This window comes from Heterocephalus glaber, unplaced genomic scaffold, assembly GCF_053883595.1.
Source record: "Heterocephalus glaber isolate CG9 unplaced genomic scaffold, H.glaber_assembly_v1.0 deba00001593, whole genome shotgun sequence".
Taxonomy (NCBI): domain Eukaryota; kingdom Metazoa; phylum Chordata; class Mammalia; order Rodentia; family Bathyergidae; genus Heterocephalus; species Heterocephalus glaber.
The window spans coordinates 5,891,868-5,907,542 of NW_028258368.1; the positions used below are offsets into that span (position 1 = coordinate 5,891,868).

General features: G+C 45.8%; 1 protein-coding gene and 1 pseudogene across 2 annotated transcripts in view; both read right to left on the reverse strand.

The window, feature by feature from the left end:
• Positions 1-15,675, reverse strand: part of Ppp1r14c (protein phosphatase 1 regulatory inhibitor subunit 14C) — an 84,859-nt gene that overhangs the window by 26,139 nt on the left and 43,045 nt on the right. The window lies entirely within an intron of this gene.
• Positions 1-15,675, reverse strand: part of LOC147823330 (G2/mitotic-specific cyclin-B1 pseudogene) — a 58,330-nt pseudogene continuing 42,655 nt past the window's right edge. The window contains exon 1 of the transcript XR_015444041.1: positions 1-15,675. This exon is cut by the window's right edge and continues 42,655 nt beyond it. The product of XR_015444041.1 is annotated as a G2/mitotic-specific cyclin-B1 pseudogene (transcript).

Genomic DNA, 15,675 nt, shown 5'->3' on the forward strand with positions numbered 1-15,675 from the left:
AGCACATATGAAGGCATTTTATTATTTATGAGGAAACTAAATTGTGCTGAACCAATTAAGTTGCGTTATATATACTAGATTATCAGTCGAGGGGATGGTGGTTAAGAACGGGAAGGAGAGACTGAGAGGCAGAGGAGGTAAGGAGAAGAGGGGCCAGAAGGAGGGGAATGGGAGAAGACAGGAGAAGAGGTAATGAGGAAAGAGGAAGGAAGGGAAAGAAAGGACAGAAAAGAGGAGGAAAGGGATAAAGAAAGAGAAGAGGGTGGGTGAGAAAGGGTCTCACAATGAGATTCAGGCTAGCCTTGAACTCACTATGTAGTCCAGACTGCCCTCCAACTCGCAGTGATCCTCCTGAGTATTGGGTCAGCCTCCCAAGTACTGGGATCACAGGCGTGCACCACCATAGCTGGCTTGGCCATTCTTAAAGGAAATGCACAGGAAGTATCCAATGCCCTCCTCTGAACAGTACAGCAACAAGCTTCCTGGTGAACAACATTTGAAACAGTTTCTTTTTTTTTTTTTTTTTTTTAGCAATCTGCTTTATTTTCTTAATAAAAACACATAAAATGAAAGCTACACTTCAAATATAAATTAAAAGTTCTTATTCTTCAAAGTGAAAATGTTTTTAAAATACTAAAGTTGAGAGCTGGAGAAATGGTTGGTTTAATTTATTTAGAATTAGGATAGCAGCCACCAGAAGAAACAGAAGAACGGAGGGAGGACTAGGTATGAAGTGGCAGACTTTCACCTTAATCTAGATAGAGGCAGGAGACCCTTCCAGATGCTATGGCAGTTTACATGCAGTAGGCTGTACAGAAGGAACAGCTTGAGGTATCATCTTCACTACCTTACATTCCATTAAAATCCATGAACTTGAAAGAGGAGCCAAGAATACAAACATACAGGCAATAATTATATACATTAGTTGGATCCCTGGTAAACTAAAAGCAGTTTTTAAGCATATTCTTATCATCCTTTAAAGTCAGTGTTTAGGTTACCCTAGAATAGGAACTAACCACATTCAAACCAGTTAAGGTATGCAAAGTAAAAAGGGCCACATCCTTATTTAAAAAGTATGTAAGTGCAGTATAGTATGTACAGGTGACACATGGTGCCAATTTCATTTGCAGATAGAGTACTCGAGCTTACAAGTTACACTTTTGCCAAAGACTTGGCCAAATCTTCAACTAATGCACAATTGTGCAGTGTTAGAGTGCTGATCTTAGCATGCTTTGATGTGGCATGCTTGTTCTTGATAGTCATGTGCTTTCTAAGCCCACGATTCCCCATGACTATATTCTTAGCCAGGTGCTGCATTATGGAAAGAAGGGATTCTTCAGTATATGACAGGTAGTGCTGCAGAGTTGGGGTCCATTCATCATTATCAAGAATTTTCAGTGCTAAGCAAAAACCCCCTGCTGCAATTTGAGAAGGAAGAAAGTCCACCGTATCATATTCCAACATAGATAGTTCCATCAGGTATTTGGCCAAAGTATGTTGCTCAACATCAACCTCTCCAATCTTAGAAGCTCTACGACGAAAGTGCAGGGGGGAGTGGGCAACCCAAGCCAAAGTTTACAACTCTTAGAATTTTCATTTCCATTTGTCTAATCTGGCGCTTAGTGTAAGTATTGTTCGTCACATAAACAAAGTTACCGATTTCTGGAGGGTACATTTCTTCATATTTGCTTGCAATGAACATGGCAGTGACTCCAACCAGCTGCAGCATCTTCTTGGGCACACAATTATTCTGCATGAACCGATCAATAATGGAAACAGTCATGTACATGGTCTCCTGAAGCAACCTGAATTTCACCTGAACCCGTACTAGCCAGTCAATTAGGAGGGATCTCATGTTTCCAGTGACTTCACAACCCAGTAGGTGTTTTGATCTGACTGACTGCTCTTCCTCAAGTTGTCTGAGATAAGCATAGATATCTTTCACATATTCACTACAAAGGTTTGGATCTGCTCCATCTTCTGCATCCACATCATTCACTGCAAGAATGACATCAGAGAATGCCTGACACAGATATTCTTCTGCAGGGGCACATCCAGATGTCTCCATCAGGGTTGGAGAGGGAGTATCAACCAAAATAGGTTCAGGAGAAAGTTTTTCTTCCTTAACAGGCTCAGGTTCTGGCTCTGGTACACATATAGGCACCTTTTCCAGAGGTTTCTGTAGTTTTTTAGCAATAACTTTTCCGGTCGCTGAAGTTTTTGCTTCCTTTTTCAGAGGCAGTCTGGCTTGCAGCTGCTCATGGACTTTGTTACCGATGTCTCCGAGAGCTGTTCTTGGCCTCAGACCTGGCTTGGAGGCTGCAGCACAGGCCACGGGCACATGCTTTACACCTGGCATACTGATCGTGGCCTTATTTTCAGCGTTAATTTTTGTGTTCCTGGTGACACGGAGCACCATGGCTTCCTCTTCACTGGGCAGTACCAGAACACCAGAGCCAAAGGAGAGCCTCGTCGCGATCCCCACCAGAGATCAACAGCTGTTCCTCCGCAGCACGCCAGGAGGAGCCAGCCTGGCTCAGGTTTAAACCCCGTGCTTTCTTCTGATTCATTTGAAATAGTTTTGATGCTTTGTGAAGCCATGTCTCACTCCAGGCAGGAGCCATCCTCTGCCAGGTGTCCTGGCATTAGAGGCACGCACAGCTCTCTTTTAGATGCTGCATTTGACCCATTTCCCCAGCTCTTGAGATCTGGGCTGTCCCATATGGTAGCCATATGTGGTTAATTCATGACAGTGAAAAAAGATGAAGAATTCAGTTTTTCATTCACTCCAGCCATATGGCAAATGCTCAACAGCCACATGTGACAACTGGCTATCCCACTGGAAAGCACAGGTGTAGAACATCTTTGTCCACTGGGCAGTACTGCTCTAGAGGCCACTTGTCCCCAGCCCAGAGTTAGAAAGCAAAGCCCCTTTTGTCTCTCAAAAGAGACTGGAAGGAGTAAAGGAAATACCTCATTTCTCAAGGTCATTCCCATTACCCAAAGACACAGGGCTGGGAAACATGGGGTTTGGTGATGCAAACTGAGCACGCATTGACCAGGTAACTACAGCAATCATTTAGCATCAGTGATTTCTACCAAACTGTAAGTCGCTTATTCCCCTGACAACATGCATCTGAGGAGTGAGCAGAGTCCAAGCTCAGCATGCAAGCTAGGAATACAGAGCAGGGGGTTCCGAATGCTGGTGGTTCTACGTTCATGGGGGTTCTCTTTAGCCCTATGTTCTGTATGTTGATCTCAGAGCAGTATGACTGAATGGTGCTAGTGACAGATCAAATCCCTTACAAAGAAGTGAGGACACCCACAGCCCACCACAGTGTACCATGGTGGTTCAGCTGTGTTTGGATATTTGCCCTACATTTAAGATGCATCCCCAAACTGTGGCTTGGAGACAAGAAATGAAACAATGGTCTTTAGAGTTGCTGAGGAAAGTTACTACTAACAGTTTCTTACTAGTCAGGGGCCATCTTGGTAGTACTCACAAAACAAGGCCTCTGATCACTGCTAGGCATTTTTCTGGTCTCACACCTGGTGCAAGCCCATTCTGTGCAAGGCGTGTGTGTCAGGCACTGGGTGCCCCAAGCCCTGGAGGTATGGTCAACCAAAGCACAGCTCCAATAAACCAACTAACCACAACAACACCAAAACCCAGCCACAACCCCAAGTGCTTTAGTGATTCAGGGAGAGAGAAAACCTCCACCTGGTACAGGCAGGGAGGTTTCATGGCAGACAGAGGAGGTAGCCGGTCTTGTGGAATGATAGGATTTGGATAGATTTAGAGGCAGATGGAGCACACTCACAAGAGGTAAAATGGTGCCTAGGCAGCAAAAATACAAGGTGTCTTCTGAGACACCTTCTATGGGACAGAGAAAGATCCATAGTTCATTGCTTGGACAGGGATTGCAAATATTAATGTGCTGGAGGTTGGAGAGGTGACAGAAAGGAGGCAGGTGGAGGTCCCATAAGACATAATGGGTAGTGTGACAAGATGGAGGAATGTGCCCCAAGAAAAGGCAGCGGAGAACATTCCACTCACATCTTCTGTTACCTCTTAGGAATATGTACTCAGTGCTGCCAGATTTTCCAAGTTTTCAGGGAAAGCCCAAAATAGAGATTTTATTGGAACAATTTTTTTAATAAGTTGGCTAACAATTCCTTAAAAGAATTATGTAGGAGAAACAAAATCCATCAGTCCACAGGCTGCTGGTTTCCCCCGTCCTACAGAGACAATAGACACTGTCTCCTGAGCAAGGAAATGGACGGACAGAGAGAAGAGTTGGCCTGGCTGCAGGCCCAGGGTGCTGGGGAGGAAGTGGAAGGCTACAAGACGTGGCTATATTCATCCTGGTATAAGCCCATGGGCTGGGATGCAAGTCATGACAAAAGGGAAAAGAAGAGTTTAAAACAGTGATCAACAGGGAAGGAAAAACAAATTAATTGGATTTTGGAGAAGAGAGATGGAAAACGTTAAGAGAAGTCCCAGATTCTGAGCCTAAGAGGCTCTGGAGGAAGATGACAATGACAGGGACCCTGGGACCCTGAAAACATTCCCAAGCCAACCAGCAGTTGCGGAATCAGCTATCTCCAGCCTCCAGGGGAACTCCAAAGCACAAGCAGGATATCACCCTGCACTGCACAGGGGCATGCCACAGAGCTGGGTGACAGGCACTCCCAGGGCAGGCAGAATCAGCAGTCATGCCTGTAACAGCTGGGAGCTCAGCACAGGCTCAGGCACTGGTATGTGGGGATGTAACTGCAGCAGAGTCTCAAAACACAGCTGGTCTGCAACAGTGACCACACACACACACACACACACACACTCCACTGTACATACCCTCATATGCCCTCACACCATACCATATTCACACTCATTTAAAGCAGACCTGGAATGTATAAGAAATTATAAGAATTATAGGAATCTATAAGAAAGAAGCCCATCTACCTCCTGAACATCATGGCACAATATCAGAACCTTGAGGATGTAGGGAAGATCTTGGAAGCTTTTGAAAGAAAAACAGATCACATACTGAAGGATAGCAAATCAAAGCCAGGAGGCTTCCCAAGAGCAACACTGAGCATTCAAATCCAGGATCTACATCTTACCTTGTTTTGTGTTGCTATAACAAGATACCTGGAACTGGTTATTTACTTACAAAAGAGGTTTATTTAGCTCACCTTGCTGGAGGTTGAGCATGGTGCCAGCATGTTCTTGTGAGGGGTCTGGCAAGGGATCTGTGGTGATAGCATCACATGGCAGAGTATGTGTGAAGAGTCACATTGTGAAGCAGGACGCCAGAGGCTGAGGAGGGACCAGGCTCACTCTTTTATGACAACCTGATCCCTCAGGAACTGATCCACTCCTGCAGGACTCAATCACTCCACAAAATCAACATTAATCCATTCACAAGGGTGGAGCCCAACTACCTTTCACCTCTTAAAGACTCCACCATCTCAACACCATCACCCTGGGCGCCAAGCTTGTAGCACATGAAACTCCAGGGACAAACCACATCGGAATCATAGCAGGCAAGGATTCCAGAATCCTAAGGACAACTGCTCCCAAACGTCAATGAAGACTGAGGAAAAACAGTAGACATTTGACAGATTGGGTCACCTTACTATATTAACTCCCATTCGGGAAGAAGTGCTCCAGCAAAACAGTGAACTAAACTGAGGAAATCACCTGGGTTTGTGGCTCATGGAGATCAGAAGGCATATAACAAAATCAAGACTGAGAAGGGTCCTATGGTATGGTGTATGTGAAGAAGAAGGCCAATGGAGGCTTGGAGAGCCAGCACCTGGGCAAGAGGAGTGAGGAGGAGGACAGGGCCAGTGCACGGCAGGCACACATTGGCACAGGTGGCCTGGCCATGTAGAAGGCCAGGGGAGGGTAGACCTAGCTTGGGCCTCAGATGAAACTAACCTGGGGAAACAAGTGTACATGATTCCAGTTTGATGCCATGTCACCAGTATTTCCCAAATACACACTTGTTTTAAATAACTTCCAATGGCTAAAGGCTGCTCAGTCTCAAACAGTTGAATCCTCTCAACCTCTTCTTTAAAAATACTCTAACAGTTTGGCCCAACTTGACTCTGATAAACGGTTGTTTTATAAACCTTTACAGGAGCTGCTGTTCTTGACACTCTGGAAAGCAGGGAGCTTACACCCAGATAAAGTTCACTTCTGGGGCACTTGAGGCATGGCCAAGTGATAACTGAGCCCGGAGGGGCAGAACCACAGGCGTGTGCCAGTGCAGCACCCCACACAGAGTGCTTGCTGTCCTCCTGCGCATAGAAACACAGTAGGGTGCATGTGAGCAAGAGCAGCACTACAAGCATCCTAGAAGATGTTTTAGTGTTTTGATAGTTCACAGGCTTCATTTATTACTTCCGGATTACTAGCAAATGACTTGTGACACACCCATGTGTCACAGCAGCTTGGTTCTCACTGCTACCCTAATAATCAACAACTCAAAACAAGCACAGGCTGGTGGATACAAAGAAGATTCAGGTTCCTCATCACACTGGACTACTCATGAATGAGGCACATCTATATCAGGGTCTCGGAGCACCCGTTGCTCCTTGTAGCATCTATTTACTGAGCACCTACTACCTGTCAGGGGAAAGGAGCAAACAGTTGAGGAAAACACTTGCTCTGGTTAATGGGGATAAATCCTCCCTGGGCAAGACCAATGATGAACCAATAAGTACAAGATAAGCGTTCCTTCTCCAAAAACACTTAGGACCAAAGTGTTTTAGGATTTTTTAGACCTTGGAGCATTGCAGGCATAGACTTTGCCAATGAATATCTGAAATGCTTCAAAATTCAAAGTTGTTTGAGTACTGACATAACAATCAAAAAGTTTTGGGTTTAGAAGCATCTTAGATTTCAGATTTTTCAGACTAGGAATTCTCAACCTGTATAAAACATAGTTTGACAAGTGTGATAAACATTTTGAAGAAAAGTAAGGCAGGGGAGAGGCCTAGATGTAAGGAGGGAGGGCTCTGTGGGAGGGACATGAGCAGAAAAGGCTCGGAGAAGGCCAGGGAGGAACTGTGTTGCTGGGCAATTGGGGGCTTTGAGGGAGGCCCCCAGAGCCGAGCTGTGCCTGAGGAGCTGCCAGGACCCCAGTGTCACTACAGTGGAGCTGGGGTTGACGTAGGGAAGGGTCAGGCCTATAAAGACTCAGAAGCCCTATAAAGCCTTTGACTGATAACTTGTGCAAAAATACCCATTGCTGGTTCCCAGCAGAGGGGGACAAGTTCTGATTTAACCTTCGAAAGGGATTGCCAGCTATTCTGTGAACAATGGGCCGCAGGAAGGTGAAGGCATCAGCAGAGACCACTTATGAGGGCACAGAGAGAAAGTGGGAAGAGATGACACTGGCTTAGACCAAGGTGGCTACCTGATAGAGATTCTGCTTGGGCAGGTGAGGTTTTCTGTGGGTTACTGCAACTCCCAACCTCAGAGCAAACTGGTGTGTTGGCAGGTCCACCAGGTGCTGAAGCTGGTGGAGGCTAAAGATCTTCCAAGCTGGCAGGAATCAACACACACTCACCGAACTGAAGCAGCAGCTGGGCAGTGGGTTGGGAGATAGGACTTTGAACCAAGGGATGCCTGAAACCCAGAAGTTCCTCGAGGCTGCTGGCCACTGACTGAGCCCAGGCAGAGCTGTGTGGGAACAGCAGCAAAGCGCCAAAGAGCCAAACTAAGGAGGAGCTTCCCTCGGTCTGAACTCACTCACCATGTAGTTCGTCCTTCCGCCCCATCAGGTAGCTGTTTATCCCTTGCAGGGCCTCATGGGCATCCCTAGGCCCCCGGAGCCCACCCTCTTTCTTTCAAACCTTTCCTACATTTAGCAATTCATTACAACAAAGGAATACTGCTGGAGAGATCACCATGGCTCTCCAGACATGATTTAAAAAAAAAAAAAAGATTTAGACAGAAATGCTGAGATACATACCACCCGTGGTTTCAAATAGTTCAAGCAGCCACTTCCATATGGGGAAGCACCCCAAGGAGTCTGGTGAACATAGCCCAGAATGGGAATCAAGAGACCAAACACTCAGTCTTCCCACACTGGCCCCAGGCTGCCCTGCTCCTCAGCATAGGTGCAAGCCTCCAGAGCCAGAGCAGGCTGTGCTGCATCAGAGCACAGAGCAGAGAGGGAGCCAGACCCAGGTTTCAATGCTAGGTCTGCTACCTACAACCTGTGTGTGCTGGAGTAAGGTAGGTCCTCCTCCTCCCCTGTTCTCAGCTTATAAAAAGAGGCCTGAAGTCTTGGATGAAGATCTGGCATGGTCATGCCCAAGTAATTGTTTTGCAAGTAATGCAAAACAACCTTGGTGGGTACTAAGTTGACTAGGCACATATGATCAGCCAATTTCTCATTAAAAAAAAAAATCCAGGGCTGGGAATTTAGCTCAGTGGTTCTGCCGCCTGCCTCGCAAGCACAAGGTCCTGAGTTCGATCCCCAGTGGCCACCCCCCAAAAAAAATCCAATGTAAACACCTCTTCAAGAAACATGTCTAAATATTGCAAATGAAGACCGAACATGATACCAAACTGTCCAACATCACAAGATTTAAAAGAAAATAAAATGTAAGCAAAAATCCCCAGGTGCAGAGATTTCTGGAAACAATAACGCTTTGCCTGCGAACAATGAACGTGTACAGCTAGCTGTTAATGACACCAAAGTGACAAGAAAACCAAGAGGTGTTCCGAAATAGAGCTTTGAGAATAAGTGGCAGCCCAGACAGTTCATAAAGACAGCAAAAGCCACCTTCTCAGCCATGACCTAAATAAGGACAATGAAAACTGTTGAAGGCTCTGGATCCAGGGGACAGAAGGCCACACCACCCTTGTCCTTCTTTCAAGACCCCAGTTCTCCAAGGCAGCACCTACACTGCGACACCCTAACATGTCCTGAGGGAGCTGGCAGACACACACATCACGCCACACATCCCGAGAAGACAGCACCCTTGTGCTCATCCAGGAGTGGCAGGGAGCCGGCACTGTGTGAACAAGCACACACTGATACTGGCCGTGGGCAGTGGACACTGGGAAAGATAAAAGAGCCTTCCAAAACAGAGCTGGTAACACCCAAGGAAAGGACGAGGCAGTACCAGTTGAGCCTGTCCCTAAGAAGTCACATTTGCCTCTGTCCTGTTTCCCAGGGATTTCAGGATCAGGCCTGAGCTGGAAAAAGATAATTCCAAGTCATCTTTTTAGGAGAACTCCATGGTGGGGGCATGGGGCGGGGAGGCAAGTGGAATTCTCTTTGGCTGAGAACAAAGACAAAGAACAAAAACAAAGGGTAGAGGCCTGTTACGGTCCACTTCTCCAAGAGAAGATGGTTCCCTCCACTCTCACACCTTTAAGCACACCACTAGTGACTGAGCCTCTCTGATGGCAACTCAGGGCCACCACGGTACTGGATTTCCTAACACAGAACACTAAATCCACACATTTCCCACCTCCTGTGTTGGGAAGGCTCCTAAACCAGCTATGGTCAAACGTGCTTGAGGTTGGCAGGTGTACAGAAAGCAAGGCTGAGAAGATTATGCGGAAAAGCCACTTGGAGGAGACTGAAAGGAAATAGAATCGTATCCAGAGGCTCCCAGCGGGAAGCAAGTAGGAACTCACCAGTTTCAAAGACTATTGTTGAAATGAGCTATCAAAACAGAGCAAGACATAGAGGACCCTTATATGCATATTAGTACAGTATGTGAAAGAAGCTGATCTGGAAAGGCTCCATCATACTGTATGGTTCCAACTCCACAGCATTCAGTGCCATGGTTGCCAGGGGCTGGCAGGGAGGAAGGGAGGGAGGAAGGGATGACAGGCGGAGTGCCGGGTGTTTATTCTGGATAATCTCATAAGGGTGGATACATGTCATCACACATTTGTCAAAACCGAATTAGAGAATAATTGCATACACACAAAACTCAGAATGTATAAGAAAAATAAGCCTAAGTGCACACTATGGGCTTTGGCTAATAATATGTATGGCCTTAGCCTCTCAGGATGTAGTGATGCTGGGCAAATGTTCTTCCCCTTTCAGGTTGGCCACCTTGGAAGCAGAGGGGAGAATGGCAGAGCCCTTTCAATAATGCAGGTGGGCAGCCTAGTAGGCCTGTGGCCCCAGGTACCCTACAAATGAGAAGTGGCCAAGGCACTCACAGCTGCTAATACCCAGGGGCCTTCATGGAGGCTTAGAGGATAACAACGGTGTTGAGTCACTCATGGGTCCACAACCCCCCGGGAGGAGATATGTATAGACTCAGGGTAGCAGTGAAGACCTGGGGAAAAGGCAAGCTGGGAGTGGCTAACCATTTCCGGAGACATGTGAATCCCCAGGTGGAGCCCTGGGCCTGGCCTCTCACAAATATGATAGCGATGGTTGCTTTAGCTACTGCTTTTCTCTAGGTCTGACACTTGATGTTAGTGTCCAAACAGCAGGGAGCCAGGGGCTAATCCAAGAGTCCAGTCACAGTGCTTGTCTCTACTGTGTGTACACCCTCCACCACCCAGTGGGAACGGAGTGCTCCCAGTCTGGAAGCTGGGCCTGCACGGGTTTGCCTCGTCTGTGGACCTGGTTAGATAAGGGCTCAATTCAAAATTGTCAGGAAGGAAGAGAGTCAACCTCTCCACAGAAGCAAGTAATTATGGCCCTGGAACCATGAGGTGCAGGTTTGGTGTCTGGCAAGAGGCATGCTCTCCATTTCCAAGATGGTGCCTGATTGCTGAGTCCTCTTGAAGGGAGGAACATGGTGTCCTCACATGGTGATAAAAAGCAGGAAACAAGTCCAAAAACTGCGTACTGTGTGAAGCCTCTACTAAATGGGCCGTAATCCCATTCATGAGGAAGTAACCCTCGTGGTTGAACAACCTTACAAAGATCCACCTCTTTTTTTGTTTGTAGTACTGGACAACAAAACCAGAGCTTCCTACTGAGCTATACACACAACACCTTTTATTTTTTCTTTTATTTTGAGACGGAGTCTTGCTAAGTTGTCTGGGCTGGCCTCAAACCTGCAATCCTCCTGCCTCAGCCCCCAGAGTAGATAGGATTTAAGGAGTTACATTACCTCTGTTAACCCTAATTTTGGAGAAACATGTTCAAACCACAATAATGCCTCAGCTGAAAGCTGGAAGTGTGCTTTTTTCAAGTCATGAGGAGTACCTGTCTCAGAATCCCCAGTGAACTAAAAAAATACAGATTCCTGGGACCCCCTCTCAAAGCCAATGAACTCTAATGTCTAAGTGAGGAGGTCAGGATGTGCCATCATGAGTGGCCACATTTAAGAATCATTGCTCCAGAGGCTGCTTCTTTTAAATAAGAGAAGCCATTTCTTGGAAGACAGTGACAATAAAATAATGCAAAAGCCATGATTCCCAGGTGGTCACTGATTTCCATGCCCCTTTGGAGAAAAAAACTCATGCATGCTGCACTTACTGGCTGCCCAAGGCAGATTGGGCACATACTAGGTGCTGAGGATTCAAAGAGCAGCAAAACACAGGACCCACTCTACCCACTTGGGGGTAGAGTGCAAAGGCAATACGTAAGCAAGCAGGAGAGGGGCAGATGGCTGCAACATGACCAGACCCTGCTCCTTGTCGTGGAAGCCAAGCTCGCAGTGAGGGCCAGAGGGGCTGCCTGGACTTAACCAAGGGCATGTCACGCTGCCACAGGCTTCTCCTAAGACCCTTGGAGAACAGATGGTCTTGCTTAGCTCCCTGTAGTGTTTCTCAGGCCTTGCTGGCACCTCCATTTGGAAAATGACTCAAGAAAACTGTCTTTCACGGCTTTTGTGATCAGGTGGAGGGGATGAGGTGAGATCGCTACACTGTTGAGGGGAAGAGGCTGTCCTGGCTGGGGAAAGAGGGGATTCACACCTCCCTTAGCAGACGCCCTCCTCTCCTCTCCCTGGGGAGGGAGCATCTGACAACCTTGCAGCCCCTGGCTACAGCTGGTGCACACAAAGCCAGGTATCCAGGCCTTTCTCCTCATCCTCCTAGACCATGGCAGGCAGGGGACCGATGTCACACCAGGCTGCCTCCACAAGGGAGACGGGAGCATCTTTTTCTCCACCCCTCACCAGGCATCCTGTGAGTCTGGAAATCAGCAGTTTGCCAACCTCACTTTTAGGCCACCTGCTCTCTTCTCCATAACCTTAAAGACCCCAGGCAGGCAGTGCATAAAAATAAATTCAATTCAAATACTCATTGTTTCTCCATGCGAGGTAAGTGTCCCCTGGAGCTGCTGTCCTGGGGTCATTTTCTGGGACCACCACTGTGGGACCCAGGGTTTAACTCCCTCACCAGACAAATGTAAGTACAAAGTCATTCTGGTGGTGTGCACTGGACCCACAGGTGCAGTCCGATTCCATCAGGACAGAGCCAAGACTCTTACCCTGGCTCTCCTAGTTTTTTCCTCTCCTACAAAGATGCCCCATCCTCCATCTCTCTGAGGCCCAAGCAAGGCAAAGATAGCCGACTGAAAGTCCTGTAACCTCCCATTGCCCTTCAACTGAGACTCAAGTCATCTCCCAAGGTTATATATTAAGCACTGGAATGGGGCAGGCCAGCAGCAGAAGTTTAGGGCTTAGTCTGTAGTGGGTGGAAGGTGATATTCACAGGAGAAAGCGGGAGGATTGGGCCCTTCCTAACCTCTGGGAAACTCTTGCCTTTCTTCCACAACTGCTGATAATGCTGATTAGAACAGAGTTTCACCTTTATAGAAACAGCTTTGTTGTTTGGACTCTAGGCAAACAGCACATTATCACAATCCAATAATTTTGAAAAACGCCAATTTTGTTTGTGTGACTCGGACACAAAGTAAGTTTCAATTATCAGTCAGCAAACTGTTATCTCCCCTACATCTGTTCATTCACTACTAGAACAGACCCTCTAAGTACAGTAATGGCAGATGGAAAGAAAGAGAGATGCCATACTTTAACTTTAACAAATAAATTGACTGATCTACATACTGATTTACAAAGGAAAAAAATGGTGGCACAACCTAGGGGGAAAATTCTTTACACTGATCTATGTTTTTATTCCCAGAGAGAGGTATTAAATAGTGAAATTTTCCCCTAAAGCTTTATTTTCTCTGCTCAGGAAACACTTTGGATTAAGGATGACAAACCCAACACAACCTTGCAGATTCAAAAGAAAAAAGTTCTTGGATCAAACAGATTCAAGAATTTGATGCCTTGTCCCCATTCCTGCTAAATATTGACATAAAAAAAGGGGAAACAGAACATCTCACACCTAGTGAGGACTCCATAATTATCTGTAGAATGACCGAATGATTTACTTTGAGTCCTGGTAGTTCTTTGCACAAGCAAGCTTGCTCACTTGCTCAATTGTTACAAATGGAAGCAGGGCTCAAGATTTATAGGTGCCCAGTTGCCCCCATTGCCATAAATCCTGACCAGTTTCTAGGCTGTTCCAGGAACCGCCACTAGCAGTTGAAAAGGCATAACAGGAGTATATTGTGAGGATTTCTTTCCAAAGGACAGGGCTTCCATTTAGGAAGGGGCAGGGGGTGAGCTAGGATCACAGTCTTCAGTCTCTATGCACAGGAGAAGAACAACCCTGTTCCTATTCACTGAGACACATTCTTCAGCCCAGATAGTGGGCAGACTGAAGAACATTGGGGATTTGATCCTTATGTCCTATGCACATCAGGAGATAAGGCAAAGGCCATTCAGGGTGACCACTGCCTATGACCATGACCCAGCACTGCATCGGCACTAGGAGTTTCCAGTCCTTTGGCCACCACAGCCCTATGGTCATTTGCTTGTTAATACCCATCATGAATGGGCCCGAGGCTCCAGCTCTGGCAAATGAGAAAATTCTGGAGATGGATGATGGGGATGTTTGCACAATGTGACTGTACTTAGTGCCACTGAACTGAACACTTAAAATGGCTAAAATGGTAAATTTTATGTATATCTTACCATAATAAAAATAAAAACAATATAAAACATCAGATTGCATGAGTCATCACCACCAGCAAACTTAAGAGTTCCTTGCAAGCAGGGACTGTGGTTCATTCATTTGAAACTCTCACACATGGCGTGGTAGCCAACACCCATATATATGCACACTGCACAATGTTTGTACTGAGTGGATAAATTGGAAGCTCTCTCCCAAATAAGATGCGTAGGCCTAAAACTATCATTAGACACATTTTCTAGAATGTTCAAATTAAGAATAATAGTAACTTATAAAATGACACGGATCCTTCCTGTAGAAACCAACCCAGAAATGGAGGCAAGATGGCCATACCTTTTACATAAAAAGGCTATAACCAGTAACTACTCTAGGTGTGTGGGTACAAAGGGAAAATGGATATACAGTCTATTCTATGTATAACTTGTCTTCATATATTGATTCATTGTAGACAGAGAGCCTTGAGGATCAGTTGCTATATTTATGAGCTGGCTCAGTCTCACCTTTAAATATACATCAATAACCACATTCAACAAGTATGTATTAAAGTAGCAGATTTTCCCTACACTTCTGATATGCTGAAAAATAGCAAACATTCAACACCAAGCAGTTCAAATAAACAAAACAGAGTCTCTACAACAGATTATCAGAGGGTTTTACATTTTACAGTAAGCCAATAGAGGCATTTTTATCAGATTAAGAAAAGATAAGACTTCTTGTACTGTAGGCAAGATGAGGCAAGAGTAGTAGGAAGCCAAGATGTTTTAATAAAATGTAAAAGATTCTAAACAAAACGGTTTCATCATTTTAAAGGAAGAAAACATCCTAGGATAATAAATTGTTGGCAGTAAACAAAGAGTCTTTCCTTTAATTAAAGGGAAAGAACAATTTATAATGGACATACAAGTTGTGGCAGCACATAATTAGGGTCACTTCACTAAATCACACACTCCATTTAAAAGCCTGCTTACTATGTCATCATTCTCCAGAAATAAAACACATAGGAGTTTGCTATTCAAAGATGATTCTTGGCTCAAACTGTGTTCAAATCTCCATAAAGTTTTGAATTACTACAGTAACCATTTCTTGGGCTAAGCAGAAGGTAGCAGAAACAGAGGATGGATTTTAAGGAAAAGGACATGAAAAAACAAAAACTAAAATCACGCTTATATTGTGCATTCAACAAAGGCTGCCCAGGACCAGGGGCTCTGGAGCTGGATCAGAAAAACGGCAGGAGAAGGAAATGAGGAGTGAGCTGCCATGGTACAGACCAAAATCAGAATGGGCTGCCATGAAAGGACATTCCAGGTGTGAGTGGCACCGCAAAGGCTGATAAGACTGCTGTGCCCCTCCAGATGTGCATATCGACCTGTCACCCTCCCTCCTTATCATTTATAGCATGCAGGCCAGGTGGTCTTTTCTCGTCCTACCTCTTCTCCCATCTCTTTTTCTTCCTAATCTCTTACACCCTCTTGGAAATTCCCTTGGAAATGCAGACTTAGTACACACAGCCATACATCCCAACTCCAGCAAAGCAAATGCTCTCTTTTCACTGTCTGCCTAGTATAGCAATCTTGGGTTTTCCCACCTTCCTCTACCTCTTCCTCCTTTTCTTTTTAAAACAGTAATTCTTGGGCTCTTTCTCTGGAGATGCTGATTAAATATGCTTGGATGACTTTTACAGCTCCCCT